The sequence below is a fragment of the Cibotium barometz genome, chromosome 11 (assembly GCF_041138505.1).
Source record: "Cibotium barometz isolate CiBa-2024 chromosome 11, ASM4113850v1, whole genome shotgun sequence".
Classification (NCBI taxonomy): Eukaryota; Viridiplantae; Streptophyta; class Polypodiopsida; order Cyatheales; family Cibotiaceae; genus Cibotium; species Cibotium barometz.
Genome location: NC_141056.1, coordinates 42,074,161 through 42,088,140, shown reverse-complemented (window position 1 = coordinate 42,088,140; position 13,980 = coordinate 42,074,161). Strand labels below are relative to the sequence as shown.

At 42.5% G+C, this 13,980-nt stretch overlaps 1 non-coding gene across 1 annotated transcript; it reads left to right on the top strand.

Moving 5' to 3' along the window:
- Positions 1-13,497: 13,497 nt before the first annotated feature.
- Positions 13,498-13,602, top strand: LOC147634185 (small nucleolar RNA Z103). The gene has a single exon (XR_015267021.1). It is a non-coding gene; the product is annotated as a small nucleolar RNA Z103 (small nucleolar RNA).
- Positions 13,603-13,980: the final 378 nt, after the last annotated feature.

The window sequence follows — 13,980 nt, the reverse complement described above, 5'->3', positions numbered from 1 at the left end:
CCAGGCATCATCTTTTTGTGTGTGGATCACGCCAAATTCATAGTCCACCTTTGTTGACTGGCTAGAAATCCCTTCGATAAGCATTCCAATGGTGATGAAATCAACAAAACACACAAGAATATATTCATATTATGAGTTTAGTGTGTTCAAAGCAAGTGCCAACTTGGAGAAAAATTCTAATGAGTGCTGCTCCTTGTACCATGTAGGTCCATGATTGCCAGTTGAAATGGTACATGCTCTTCACTACTCTTCACTATAGAAGGCTATAATCTTTGTCATATCAAAACCCACCCCCCTAATTGTCCAAGGAATAGACTCTTGTTGAGATACAATACCCATAGATGCTCTATATAGGTGATTGAGTAAAGTTACTACACTTTTTGGAAGTGAAGGATTTTTTTTTGAACGATTGAGAGAGTCCCTAACAAAGGATTGGCTGTAGCTCCTCAATTGATTATACTCATACTCCCCTATCTTATATGTCTCACACACCTGTTCCCAAGTCATCTTTTCCCTTGTCAGATCAAAATAGAAGGTGGTTATTGCATCACTCGATTTGTTTTTAGCTTCCAAGCCATCTCCTCCATATCCATTCCTTGATGGGTTTTCTTTCCCTTCTTAAGCAATATTCTCTTGTCAAGAAGTGCCATTTGAATTTCCAAAACTTCACTCTTTTGAAGGCCTAAAATGCACCTAAACAACGTTGGGCCTAGCGTGACTGTTCCTGGTGCCTGCTGAATTTGTCCCAGAGATAATCCAATATTTAACTTTATGAATATCTTCTTTTGCGAGTTTATCAAGGGGTTGTTTCGTAGCACGATTACAAGGCATCAAAATTGCAAGTATCTCCTCTTGCTTTGGGTCCTCAATAAAGTCTTGGGTCAAAATACGAACCCAATCCTTATTTAACCTTCTATACACATAGTTTGAAGGAGCAGGATAACATTTCATCACATCAATGCTGAAGACCTCATTTAGACCAAAGGGATAATATCCCTTCTTTATTTCTAATGAGATCATTGCTTTGCTGCCCTTGTTTGGAGTCTCAACCTCCATTAGCTCGTCATCGGCGGACGCATCTATCTCCTTTGAACCACTTGCTGGTTTTGTCCTTTGCATCTTTGAAGAGATTTCTTGAACCTTTGTAGAGTGCTTTACCTTTCTCTTCTTTGCAAGTGCTTGCTCCTCTTCTTGCACACCTGAGAGCCTGCCATGTCTTCAGCTGCTATTGTGCTTACATCAAGGACTTTTGTTTTGTCACCCTCCTTTTTATGTTTTGAAGAAGTTGCACCAACATTTCTAGATGCTTCAAGTGCACTCTTCACTATGGCCCTGCCTTTTTTCTCCATAATTTTCCTCACTTGAGTGGTTGTTGTCTCCTTTTCAGGTATGGACTTTTTTCGTGAATCCAAAGCCTTCTTTGCATGCCTCACCGCTTTCACCAAGTCCTCCACATTATCCACCCCTGAGTCTTCTTGATTGGAAAAGTCAATGATCTTCAATCCTAGCTTTACAATAGAATTGTCCTTTCCTAGTTTACTGCCAGTCATGTCTACTGGGTGAAAAGTGTCCAATGATAAGCAAAACTTATTTGCTTTTGTAGTTTCTCCTTCTGGCAATACATTGCATGTGAAGCATGGGTTTGCTCTTGCATCCACATCATCCTTAGCGCCTACCACAATCCCCATATCTCCATATGGTGTATCACCTTGAGATAGAAACAAATGGAGGACTCCTTTGAAGTTTGCACTAGCATCATAGCTATCCACAAACCATTTTACTCCTTCTTTGTTACTCAATTCGAAGGTTTTATCCACCTTAATTCTAGGAGTGACACTTTTAGCTTGAGTTGTTGTTTCGAGAGCATCTAGAGCAAAGATTGGTGCACCATGTGGTTGCGAGTAGCGGGCACTCTGCTAGCTTCCATTCCTGTGAAGCACAAAAAAAGTTTCAAAACCTTAGAAAAAAATGGATTTAAATGCTACATATCAAATCAAAACCTATCAAACTTAAGAAACTTAATGCATGCTACAATTATTGATGCTTCACTTAGTTTTCTTGAATAGCGGGGGCCTCACTTGCATTTACTTAATCCATACAGAAGCTCGACTTAAGCTGGAGCCTAGATCCAAGTTGTGCACTCATATGCTAGGGGTACGTAAGTTCCATGTATGGGAGGCTTGAACTTAAGCTGGAGTCTAGATCCAAGTTGTGCACTCATATGCTAGGGGTACACTAGTATATTGGAGCCTTAAGACCAAGTTCCATATAGGGGAAACCCGAACTTAAGCTAGAGCCTAGATCCAAGTTGTGCACTCATATGACAGGGGTACACCAGCATATAGAGACAAGGCTCAAGCTCAAGTTCGAGCCCCTTAAGGCCAAGTTTTATGTAGGAGAGGCTCGAACTTAAGCTGGAGCCTAGATCCAAGTTGTGCACTCATATGCTAGGGATACGCTAGCATAGATAGGCAAGGCTGGAACTCAAGTTGGAGCCTTAAGGCCAAGTTCCATGTAAAGTTAAGCATTGAGAATGAGCCTTAACACATAAGCAAAGGCTCAAACTCAAGTTTGAGCCTTAAGGCTAAGTTCCATGTAAAGTTAAGCATGGAGAATGAGCCTTAACACATAAGCAAAGGCTCAAATTCAAGTTTGAGCCTTAAGGCCGGGTGCACTAGCATGGAGAGCAAAGGCTCAAACTCAAGTTCGAGCCTTAAGACCGGGGTGCACTAGCATGGAGAGCAAAGGAGTAAAGGCTCAAACTCAAGTTTGAGCCTTAAGGCCGGGGTGCACTAGCATGGAGAGCAAAGGCTCAAACTCAAGTTCGAGCCTTAAGGCTGGGGTACACTAACATGGAGAACAAAGGCTCAATCTAGGTCGAGCGTTAACACATAAGTTCTATGTAGGGGAGGCTCAAACTTAAGGTGGAGTCTATATCCAAGTTGTGCACTCAGATATGTGACACATATACCATGTTTATATAGGGAACCCTTGTCATTTAGATTATATAATGTGCACAAAGATCAGGTTTACAGGTTCTCGACATATGTGAAGATACAAAAGAGAGCAGCAAGAAGTGCAAACAATCTACGACGAGCAACGATTGACAAATGACACACTTAGCGTGCAATCAAGTAAGCGTTTATATTGATTACTGTAATCAATTAAAGAAGGACTTACTTGCTGCGTAAAGTATTCAATTAGATGAGGGAACACACGAAACGCAGATGGGCGCACGAAAGTCTTCGATGTCGCACAGACGTGACGGATGCTTGAAGTCTCCGATGGCGTGTGGACGTGATGGTTTTGCAGGAAACTGAGGTCGAAACCAACGTAGACGTGTCGATTTGCAGGAGGAAAAGAAACTGTTTGAAATGCAGGAGGACGCAGGGCTGAGCAAGTACTTCAGAGACAGGATGAATTTGAAAGTTTGGGGGGGGATTTGAATTTGAAAGTTGGGGGGGGGAAATGGAAATTTGAATTTTGAATTTTGAGGGGGGCGGGTGGGGGTGCGCGGGGGGGAAATGGAAATTTGAATTTTGAGGGGGGGGGGCGGGCCGGGCGAGCTCTGCTAGGCGGTGCGCGGGGGTGCCACGCTCTGCTTGGAGCGCCGAGGGGCGACGCGATCGGGAGGGCAGCCGCAGGCCGAGAGAGCTCTCGGGGGCGCCGCGCAACGGGGCGAGCTGCTGGGCAGCCCCCGTCTCGGCTGCTGGTTGGGCAGCCAAGATGGGCCGGGCGAGCTCTCACGGTGCCGTAGTAAGCCGAGCTCGGGAGTGAGGAGGAGCAGCAGTCGGGGGCACCGCACAACGGGGTGGGCTGTTGGGCAGCCGCTGCCGCAGCCGAGAGAGACGGGCCGGGCGAGCTCTCGGGGGCGCCGTAGCAGCAAGCCGAGCTCAGGAGCGAGGAGCAGCAGCAGCCGAGAGACAAGTCGAGCTCGGGAGCACGAGGAGGGTGGGTACAGAGACAAGTCGAACTCTGCTTCGGGAGCGCGGGGAGGACGAGTGCGGCAGAAAGAAGGGTTTTGGTTTCTTCTCCCAATCCCAATCCTAAGCCCAAGCCCAGGTCCTAGGTCTTTGATTATAGTTAGTTTCACTTTTGTTTATATACCCTTCTTCACCCACACCCCACTTGTTCTCTGGGATTATCCTACACAATGGCTCAAACTTGAGTTTGAGCCTCACGAAGGAGAAGAGTCTCAAATCCAATGTACAATTGCTCATTTCCATGTCACATTCTCTTCACTAGCATATTGTTTCTCTCTATTGCTCTCTCTTTGCCTTTGCTGCTGTAACCACTCACCTTTGCCTTTTGTAGCTATGAAACATTGATGGCTAATTGACACCATACCTTGACTCAATATCCCAATGAAACGGTGTGGCCAGATGCAGAGGGTGATGAAGCCTACCTCTTGGGAAACTAGCATATACATGAGGTGAGGATTATCACTTTAATTGGGACCTCTTAATAGCAAACTAGCATATGAAGGTGAGGCTCAAACTTTACTTTCAGCTTCCTAGAAGTGAACTAGCATCCGCGGGTGAGGCTCAAACTTTTTGTTGGAGGAGCCTACCCTTCTAGCTAACATATGCAAACTAATATATTATGCAAGTGAGGATGATAACTTTAACTGGAGTCTCCTAGCAAACTAACATATGATGGTGAGGCTCGTGGAGCCTCCTACTAACAAGCTAGCATATGCAGGCAAGGCTCAAGCTTTAGATGGAGCCTAGCCTCCTAGCAAACTACCATTGATAGGTGAGATTCAAACTTTGGTTGGAGCTTGAACTCATGTTGAGATTGAATTACATTTATAGTTTTGTGTACTGCCGTAAAAACATCGCTTCAATCTTTCTTATTGAGATCTTGATTTTCTCAGGGATTGCAGGGTCTAAAACAAGGTGCTTCAGTGTTTCTCATTGATGGTTCTGCAAGGAAGGCACGCGGGGTTATTCATTCCATTGACGCATCTCAAACATGTGGTTTTCAATTCATTGGTGAGACATGTGCAGCAATACATGTTCAACAAAGCTTTGATGACACATTTCTCATTCCATTTGCCACAATGGATGCAAGAACAATGTCTCAAGCTGTTGGAAGCATCATCAAATGGCCATTGGTCAACCTTGTTATGGACAAAGACATTACTAATACCAAAGAGGATAATTTTGCATAACTTCTTGTTGATCAAGAAGATCACTTTATAGATAGGGAGAGCTGGAAAGAGAAAAGTTTCATCCTCTGGGATGACAACAACAGATCTACAAAACTTGGCAATGGAGTAGTATTGCTGGTCCACCCATACGAGGCTATAAATTGTAGAGAACTAGGGGAGAGTAGCTTGGGTGTCATTATAGAAGGATCTTTGCATCCAAGTTCAACTTGTGTTTCAGGTCTGAATTTGGTTAGTTGGCCGATCAGGCAACTCACATTTGAGAATGGTGAACCATTAGTGAAGGACACAGAATCTTCTTCTATTGATGAGGGTATTTAAGATCACTTCATGCAAAAAAATATTGACAACCTAAACAATTCAAGTGATGAAAAAGAGGATGATGATGTAGAGGGCAATGTGGCGATAGTTCTGACAGACACCATAATGCCATGATCACTGACTATGATATCATTGAAGGGACAAATAAGAAAAGGAGCTATGTCCATAGGGTAAGGGTAACGAAAAATTACGATAAAACCCATGGAGCTAGCAAAAAATGTGATGTTGCAAACATTCACAACGTCGCACAACCATTGATTGTTGCGAGAAGCGATGTTGTCAATTTGGAGATAGATCCAAAATCATACAAGCTAGGGTACACTTTTGGGGACAGAGCTATAGTACACGATACACATTTGTACTGGATTGCATGGGCATGGCCTATAGACAAGGTCAAGATGACGAGTGCTTTGATGGGAAGAAGGTTTGTAGTAAAGCATGGCATTGGTAAGTCAACGTTCTATAGGCTCAGAAAGAAGTTCTTGAATGGTGCATGTAATGGCAGTCATGGCAACAGTGGGATAATACGGAAGGGCATGACACATGTTGAGATGGAAAAATTAATCATACAGGGCTTCATAGATAATAATGCCGATCAAATGCCACATAGGTCAAGGACAACTATGCATAGAGCCCGCGAGACCCAACGTGTTCTACCAGCAATGTACAAACAGGTGGACATATTGCGTGAAGTGAATGACACACTTGTCTCATTCGAATACCGGCCACTGTCACAACCATCATTCTCGAGATTGTGGAACACAGAGTTCAAGACAGTTAGTTTATCAAAAACCAGCACCTTCTCAAAATGCAACATTTGTACGACAATCAAGGTCAAGTTGGAATCAACAAAAAATCAAGAGGAGCGTGCCAGATACATGGCACAAAGAAGGGCACACATGTTGCAGCAAATGAGTTGTAGAAATCTATACTATGCTTGGAGGAGCTCTTCCGAAATGAACCCAAACAGGTATTTGTGTATTATACATGATAAGATGACTAGAGCAAGACTACCATACCACAAATTAAACCAGTTCCTAAATCTCTCAATGGGGTTGAGAGGCTTCCAGTATCCTTAACAGGAATGCTCACTCATGGACATGGATAAACAGCTTACGGTCACTTTGCCTTGGGGTTATGGCCAAGTGATACCAACTTTACAATTTCATCTCTCTCAAAATGTTTAAGAAACTTAGAAAGAGGAGAGCAACACATGTATGGTGACTTGAGCTCACAAAACTCAGATGCAGAACCATGAACAGATCTTTTTGATTGTGTTTTGTCTACTATGGCCCTGTATCAGCATATGGAAGTGCTGAAGGAGAGAAACGCATATTGCAAGCAGAGCATTGAGGATGCAGATGCAGAGACACATGTAGAAACAAATGTGGATACAGAGGAAAATTGTTCTTCACATATGCAGTCAGTCTTTCATACTAACACACATGTGCAAGATAGGGGCAATGGCAATGCCTCAAGTTTAATGCCATCAAATTCAAGGACATTTTTCAAGAGATTGCCAAGAACGTTGTTGCAACTTGACAATTGTGGTTCTGAAAATAAGAATCATTATGTATTTGCCTATCTATCCCTATTGGTTGCACGAGGAGTGTTTGACATGGTGCAGTTGGTTTTCTTATGGTTGGTCATACTCATGAAGATATTGATGCATTGTTTAGCCGCTTCTCTGAGAAGTTGAGGAAACAAACCATTTTCACATTTCCACATTTGATGAAGATCTTTAATGAGTGTGTTAGCATGCATCCAGCACCCTTTCTCCTACAAAAGGTGGCAGACTTCAAAGGCTTTGTCAAGGGATGTTTACATGATGGAGCCGATAGCTTGATTCCAGTCCTTACCTATTGGGAGAATCTTATGCTAAGGAGTTCTTTGAGGAACTCGCATAAGCTTTTGTGGACGGTGTTGTGGAGTACTTTTCTTTTCTCTTGGCCTCTAAGTGCTGCGTTGAGGAAGAGGCTTTGATTGTCGAGGCACCCAAATTTGATTGGCACCTTCATAGTAGCCTTGAGCTCCAAGTAGCCGCTTTGCCACCCACATCTTGATACTATTAAGATGCCTTGATTGTGGTCATCTTGGTGGAGTTTTCTTTTGGGTTGATGTGGGAGGTTTGGGGCCCTCCTGGACTTTGGTTGGCGCTAAGGCTGCAGGTTTGAGACTCATGGGCATTGTTGACGATGATGAGGCTAGAGTCTCTTGTGGAGTGGCTGTCGATGATGAGATTTTCAAGCATGCAGTTGTCTCCTTTGGTGAGGTTTGTCGATGAAGATGCATAGACTCCGGGGCTTTTCCTTTGAGTTCCTTGTTAGAGATAGAAGGTTGATCTCTCAAAACTTCTTCAGGAAGATTTGTTGATTGTGAGGTTTTGGCATCGAACATCATAGATGAGGATGGGGTTGAAGTAGTAGATGCTCTAACGGATTCGGTTGTTGACGCAGATGGTAGGTCGTTGTGTGGAGGGGTTTCTGTGGAAGAGGCTTGTAACCTTTAGCATTCAGCATGATAGAAATCCATTAAAGTTGGATCCTCTTCCTTGTAGTATGGTATTGCTAACTTTTTGTTGTGTTGACCATCATAATGACTCTTTCACTAGCAAAGCACAATGGTGCTTGGGCAGCAATAGTCCATTTATGCCCCAAGATCAAATCTTCTTCCAACACATACTCAACCAAAAAAAACTTGCAAGTAAGGGGGTTAGTTTCAATATATATTGTATGTTCAAAGTACCCTAAACACGTCATGTTCAAGTTTTGTGTAAAGGGTATTCTTTCAGGATTTGCCATCGTGGGTGTTGCTTTACCTAACAAATCCCATCGCTCGAGGGTCATGAGATTGTGTTCTCGTGCTGGATAAAGCTGTACATGAGCCATGGTGATTTTATTTGAAATTTCCAATCCAACCGGAATCCTAGGGATCTTTTCAGTTTGATATGTTAGAAGTTCCAGCTCCTCCAAGGTCTCTTCCTCCCGTAAATAGCACTTTGGTTTATTTGGAATTGTAATGAAGTAGGTTTGGGTGCACATACACATGGGGAATGGGGCCTAGGCACTTGGGCTTAGGGACATTTACATGTGTACTTTTGGGGGCGTTGGGCTATATTAGGCATAGGGCTCATGGACATTGTACCCTTTTGATGATATTCACTCTATAGATATTCATGTCTTCTTGGTGCTCTTGCCCAATATTTTATGGCCTTCTTGGTTATTATTCTAGGATGGTGACCCACACCCATGTTGTCACTCCATGCTTTGAGTGGCCAACCCTTTTTGTAATGAAGTAGGTTTGGGTGCACATGCACATGGGGAATGGAGCCTAGGTCCTTGGTCTTAGGGACATTTACATGTGTACTTTTGGGGACCTTAGGCTATATTAGGCATAGGTCTCATGGACATTGTACCCTTTTGATGATATTCACTCTATAGACATTCATGTCTTCTTGGTGCTTTTGCTAAGCTTTCATGGCCTTCTTGGCTATTACCCTAGGATGGTGACCCACACCCATGTTGTTACTCTATGCTTTGAGTGGCTAACCCTAGTCTCTTGCATTGGTATCGGAGATCTTTTCTTGGATCCTTTGTTTTGGAGGGATTAAACTCTTAATCATTTTTAGAATTGATTTTTACACAGTTTTTAGAGTTGCTATTTTCTTAATCTAGATTAGCAGTCAAATATGTGACAATCATTTTTGAATTTGCATTAATCCCTATTTTCAAAACCCTTAATCCACATTATCCCTAGGTTTTTTGAAGTTCTTTAACTTCTTAATTTTCTTGATTTTTGGATTAGGATTTGTAGAGATTTTAGCAAGTAGTTTTTAGTGAATTTCTTGCATTATCCTGATTGGAGAGCTTATATTTTCCATTATTAATCCATTGAGCCTCTATCTCTGCCCTACTTTCCCAAATCTTGGAGTTCTTGGAGCATATTTGTAAGAAGTTTGGTTGCTGAAGTAGTTTTATACAAATTTCATTGCAGCTTTCAAAGATTATTATTGCAGATTTTCATATTACTGTGCAGAGTATTAAGATTGTAAAGTTTATGTAGAGTACAGTTTGTTAGCAGTATAAAAGATTATTGTGCAGAGTTCTCAGATTCTGTTGCAGAGTTGCAGAGTGCTGTGTTGAGTGCAAATTTATTGCAGTTTTGAACAAATTTTCAAGATTTGGTGCAAAAGCTTGGAGCAATTTCAAGAAGTATAGAAAATACAATTTATTGTGCAGATTCAAAAATAGTGTTAAAGATAATAATGTAGAGTACAATTTTGTTATAGATCTAAGGTATAGGACAGAGCAATTTATAAATTATGCAAAGTTATTTGTGTTGAAATCAAATCTTGATACAAAACAAAACAATAAGTGATTCTTAATCAAATCTTTCTAATCTTGATACTTTCTTGCAAAGAAGTTAGACAAAAAGTACAAATTTGTTGGAGTAGTATAAATCTGTACAGATTAGTATAAATCTTGATGTATTAGAAGTAAAGGAAGTAAGAAAAGTGTTGAGAAAACACTATTTACAAGCACATACCCTGGTTTACAACATTTTAGCAAGTTGTCACATCACTACGACTCCATCCCAGACGCTGATCGTGCGGCATCCGCTCATACCCTATTACTCTAGCTCTATGCCCATTATCTTTATTTACTATTTTAGGTGAGGAGATGCATATCATTTGCCGAGTTCATACATACATTTGGCACATCATGACTTTGACCTCTTGATCCTTCTTCACCGACATCATGCTATGATGACACATTATATTCATGTCATTTACGGATATTTGAGCTTGAGATGTTGCCTAGCCAGTTTAGACGCTTATTTGACGAGGGGGATGTCCATGCCAGATGGTTCAGACGTTCTACATATGGTGATTTTGTTGAGGATCTATGTGGTTATCTTTATAGGGATGGTTCGACATTTCTTGCACATGGGATGATGTATGTGGGGACTAGATTGAGTGCCCTACATTTATGAGCAGAGATGACGATATACCTGAGAATGGGCATCATTATGACATGTATTCAGTGGGTGATGATGTGGATAGTGATGATCATGTTCATGCTATGACTATAGATGATTGTATGGGTGATAAATGATCATAGTGATCATTCATGGGATACATTTTTTGAGTTATGGCATGATAGGTTTGGATACTTGGAGGACATGGATCGAGCATGCTGCCACTTTCGTTGCTATCACAGTGGTGTTCGCATGGGCCTTGAGAGCTTCTACGACTCACCCACAACATCGACTAGCCATCATCTCATTGATTCTTATCTACTTAGACCGACTCATTCATTGTATTATGATGGGGATGATGAGGATGATGCTATATTACACACACACACACACATGATGATATTGATGTATCGCACACACATACTCATGTGATGATGATAGTGATACACGTGCACATGATGCCACTGACACATATGCTCGTGATGATGATGTACGTGATAGTGATAGTGAGGGTGATGTGGGTCAGTTAGATCATGTGGGCATGATCTCGAGGGCAGAGATGGCAATGATCATTACGAGCATCATAGAGCTACCTATCTCTATTCCTAGTGATCATAGGGATACATTAGATGACCATAGTGATACATTCCATGATCTCGATGGGCATTTGACTAGTCATGATCATTTGGCTGGTCATACATCCCTAGTTACACATGGGATTGACACTTCACATGTCGTTGAGCACATCATAGACCATGAGGAGCATAGACCCGAGGTTCTAGTATTAGATGTGTTGGGCTACTCCTCTAGAGTTGTTACATGTGAATACATTTCGGATACGACCACTACTCCTAGTTTTCATAGAATTCGTGGCAGCATTTGTGTGGATCGAGGAGTTGTTATTTAGCAGTCAGGGATAGTGCATGAGAGTAGTGATGAGTTTGTGGAGGTGAGACATCGTAGGAGTATGCATATCGATCATATTTTTAGCATATCCTATGACATTGACCTCGAGAGCTTTACATTTGATCTAGGTATTTTCTTAGATCCAGTGTTATTGGAGATTGATTTATCATGGGATTTAGGTCATGTAGGGACACCATTAATGGAGATTGTCTATACTTTTGGGGATGACCTTAATGGCCTTGGAGATTTCATTGATAGTGAGTTGTTTGATACCACTTATCTCTCTTGTGTAGACACTTTGTTAGTACTTAGTGATGATGATCTTTATGATGATCCAACTTTTATTTTAGAGGGACACACACATATATAGTGTTTTGCACATGGAGATATTATGCATGGGTCAGATCATACTCATACATTCATACGGTGTATCATGCCTTTGACTTTTCGAGTGGTGCTACATGTGACGATGGCATGAGTTCACATTTGAATCTACATGAGGCCGACATTGAGATATGTTCTTTTGGCTCCTATGAATGTCGACACAAGCCTATGTTCTTTGGAGCCATGATATTTTCATTTGGATGCCTTCTTTGGAGTATAGTTTTTGGATATGTGGCTCGACATTCAGATGCATCTATGACATACTCCAGTCTTGGCCTACGAATGTTCTTTTGTGCCAAGACCATTTGACATTTTGGCCAGGAGTTTCGAGCTTCTTCGCGGCGGATACCTTTCGTGCCAGATTCACAATGTGGTCATGAGGATGGGTTTACGAGTTTTCCTTTTGACCTTGGAGCTGCTATCTCTTTGGAGTCGAGCTTTCCTTTTGACCCAGGAGCTACTACCATTTCAGCTTCGATGCTTCGGGATGTATATCATACATATCCCTTTGATCCTAGAGGATGCTTGACTAGCTTCGTCATCGACATTGGTTCCTTATCCTCTCTACTTGCACCAGATTATCATGGGACCATTGCCTTGGATTTTGCATGCCTCGGATTTCCTTTCGATCCAGGTGGTTGTATAGATAGCCTCATCACGACAGGAGCCCTTTATCCTTTTCATTTGACCCAGGGAGTCATATGATTCATGTATGGGTCTTTCGCTACATTAACATTCAGTCATGGATGTGATTTTTGGCTTTTGTACATAGCCACTTGTATATGTCTTTTCTTTGGGCACGACCACCCTTTGATTTCGAGGACGAAATCATTGTAGGAGGGGATGGTTTGTAATGAAGTAGGATTGGGTGCACATGCACATGGGGAATGGGGCTTAGGCACTTGGGCTTAGGGACATTTACATGTGTACTGTTGGGGGCCTTGGGCTATATTAGACATAAGACATTGTACCCTTTTGACAATATTTACTCTATAGACATTCATGTGTTCTTGGTGCTCATGCCCAAGCTTTCATGGCCTTCTTGGCTATTACCCTAGGATGATGACCCACACCCATGTTGTCACTCCATGCTTTGAGTGGGCCAACCCTAGTCTCTTGCAGGATCGCATGCATGCTTTCTATGGATTGGTTGATATCCATGTACGCTTTAGTTTGATCAATTGGTACGGATACACGCTTTATGCTTTTTCTAAAGTAGAAAAAATAAGTGAAGAGAGACATGTTTGCCTTGCTTCAAAGTCAATGCTTGGGGATCCCAAGGAAAAATCAGTCAGGGCAGGTGAGTGCGAAGGGGCTACAGGGTGAGGCGAGGTGAGCCAAACGATGGGAGGCCAGCATAGATGTGAGAGGAGGCGACTGAGCGAGCTGAAAAGAAAGACGCTTGCGAGGAGAGAGAGCGCGATGAGCCTTGGACAAAAAATAATAATTAAGTGACCACTTAATTAATACAACCAAAACGAAAGATTCTCAATATAACTAAAACTTGAACAAATTCTAGGCTAAGTCGTCCCGAACCTTGGTTGGGGTGGTTACAGGCGAGGTCCAAGGGTGATGCAGTCCGTCCGTCCAGGCCCTTTCTAATGTGAACTAAGTAGGCGCCCGGGGGTTAGGGTTGGGCATATTAGGGTTTCTCGTCGAGCCTATATAATAACAAAGCGTTGCGCCGAGGGAGGCAACCAGTGTTCTGTAAGTCTCTGAAGAAGGCGAGGGAGGGGCTGTTGGAAGTGATGATACTTTCCCCGGATGAGCGACGCTGATTCCAAGCTGCTGTTTAATGCTCTCTTCTCTTCGAAGGGAGCTAAAGCCAGAATGATCTGATCCGCAGCACCCTCCCCGCTCTACGTAGTGGTTTTGTTGCCACCTTCTGTAAGTAGCGGTGCTCGTCCTCTGTCTGGCTGGTCACGCACAGGCAGATATGGTTAGGGTGCTTCGTCTTTTTATGTTATAAACGCCATGTTTGCTAATTAATTAGAGTGTTCTGCGCGGAAACGGTAACTGGTTCTCAGTACAGCCATCACAAGCAAATGGAAGTTTGTGGAAGGAAAAGTCTGTGGAAGTCTGTGCAAATGGAATGAATAGGATTCAAATGGAAGTCTGTGGCAAAAAGAAGTAAATCCATGTCTCGAGGATTCTTGAAATTTTTGTAGTGTGTATTTTTGGACGTAGATGTTGTTTGATCATGTATGTGAGTGTGATCTAAC